This window comes from Gossypium hirsutum, chromosome D12 (assembly GCF_007990345.1).
Source record: "Gossypium hirsutum isolate 1008001.06 chromosome D12, Gossypium_hirsutum_v2.1, whole genome shotgun sequence".
Lineage (NCBI taxonomy): Eukaryota > Viridiplantae > Streptophyta > Magnoliopsida > Malvales > Malvaceae > Gossypium > Gossypium hirsutum.
This window is the reverse complement of record NC_053448.1, coordinates 53955664-53958377: the sequence shown is the minus strand read 5'-3', so window position 1 is coordinate 53958377 and position 2714 is coordinate 53955664.

Below are 2714 nucleotides of genomic sequence, written 5' to 3'. Positions count from 1 at the left end.
TACCTTGTTTGTTAATATAAGACATTGCCATTGTTATTTCAGTTTTTTTTTCTATGTGTATAAATAAATTGGTTTATAATAAAGTCCTAATAATAATCATATTATTCTTAAAAGATCCTTAGTTAAATATTATTATGGGCTTCGACAATGATAATGCATTGAGATTAATGTGTAATTGATTGATGACAAAGTGTTGTCATTGACATAGAGATACCAAAATTGATACTTAAGTATGTGTTAGAGAACAACATACTAGACTAACCCGCTATGAGTATGTTTATTGGATTATTATGTAATAGTCACAACATTACTCATAGTGATAACTATGTATATGATCCTTAGACTTGAGATCATCATTGTCCCAACATCGTGAGTTGTATATTTTGACACATAATGAGAGTAATATCTTAGGCTTCTTGATGAAGTAAGACTAAAAATGTATGGCCATACTCGAATAAGTTGATATGAGATATCATACTTATTTGTTTATTATAGCCTACTCAGAATATCAAGAAATATGATATTGAACTATGCAAGTGTGACTATTCCATGACTTGTACCCAATCCAAATATTAAGGATAAAAGGATATAATACATGAAAAAGTTTTCATATAAAGGTTATGTCGAATCACGACTTCTTGTAACTTGGTTAGCAATGATGTATTGCTAGATGTCACTCCTTGCTTGTAATATTGGAAATGTTTTAGTATTAAACATTACAAGAGCCTCCAGAGTCACACCATATAGTTAAAGCGAACAGAATCCAAATACATTTGGTATTGTATTTAACTATCACATGAATTAAATTAATTATAGAATTAAGTTAATTTGATGGTTAAATATTGAACACATTATACATACAAACTTATTGTACACAAATAGATAACATAATTAAAATTAATATATGAATTTGATCTATATAAAATATTAATTGTATATAGTTTATTGAAATTATTAATATAAAAAGTTATAATAATTTTGGTCAAAATATAAAAGGGCATGGAAAGTGATATTCTTTTGGAAAGAAAATAAAAGGAAAATAATCCCTTAATATGTTAGCAGCCGTTTTTAAAAATACTAGTTGAAAAGTTGAAGAGGTTGTTGATGTTTGTTCTTTGACTGGGTGGATTATGTAGAGGTCGGGATGTTACTGTTGCGGCTTGGAATCGACATCTCTGAAGGGGATCCTATTAACAACGTTATTCGTCACTTTTAAGTTTCAAAAGTTATATTTTTCAACCATTGTTTCAACCCAATTTCTTTCTAGCACATGAATCCATTGTTAATGATTGTCAGAATATTTTTTCCGTTGCGCCACGGGGCGTACTTGTAACACCCCAAACCCGGCCTAGACGTTATGGCCGTTTCTGGTGTGTCACATTGAAGTGTCTTTCAAAATTTTAACTCGTTGTCAAACTTGTTTTGTTTTTTTGAAAACCTCTTAATAATATCTAGCAGAGTTCTTAATCATATGTTTGCCTTATTAACTGCTTTTTGTTATATTAAGTTGATTAAAAATGCAGAAGCATTTTGGAAACTCTAACATTTAAATCCTGATTTTTTTTAAAAATAGTAGTTATTTTGAAAACCTGTTTTCAAGTAACTAGCAGTATAAAATATGAAAGTAAAAATCCAATTAAAATTTAAAACCAAATTAAAGGCCTTATTACAAAAATAAAACCCAACTTATTTAATGAAATAAAAATAAAAGCTAAGGTGAATAACAGTGTTTGTGTGGCCACCTTCAAATCCCTCGCAGCACCGAATCGCCTAAGGCTGAAGATTACCTGCACAGTCAGAAGAGAGGGTGAGTTTATAAAAACTTAGTGTGTAATCCTCTACCAAACAGTCAGCATATAACATGCAGTAACAGTCTGGGCCTGAGCCCTATTCAGTAGTAGTACAGTGTGGACCTTAGCCCAATTCAATAACAGTGCGGGTCTTGGCCCGATACAATAGTAGTGTAGTGCAGTAATGCATCACAGTATGAAAATGCAACCAATCCCAACCAGCCAACACACCACTTCGTACCAACCAACACACCATGTGGGGATAAAATCGACCCACCCAGCCAACACACCAATTCGCAGCATAGCTGCCAGTAATTATAATGCAGCAAAGCTACCAGTAACAGTATCGTAGCAGAGCTGTCGGTAACAGTATTGCAGTAAAGCTGCCAGTAACAGTATATGTGGTAAAGCCACCAGTACAGTACATTTCCCCTATATCAGAATCCCAACCCATGCAGTATGTCATGTTATAGATCATACGTGTATGCAGTATGTCATACTCAGTAATAATCATACATAACATAAAACCATAGCAGTTATTTCATCATCTAGGGATATAACAGTCATTTTACCATATAAGGGTATTTCGATAATTTTACCCATCAGGGTATTTCAGTAATTTTATCTATTGAGGGTATTTTTGTAATTTTACCCATCGAGGGTATTTTAGTAATTTTACCCTATGAGGGTATTTCTATAATTTTACCTATTGGGGGTATTTCGATAATTTTATCTATCGAGGGTATTTTGATAATTTTACCCATCGAGGGTATTTCGGTAATTTTACCTATTAGGGGCATTTTGATAATTATACCCATCGGGGGTATTTCAGTAATTTTACCTATTAAGGGTATTCCAGTAATTATACCCATTAGGGGTATTTCAATAATTTTACCCATCGAAGGTATTTCGGTTCATGACTTT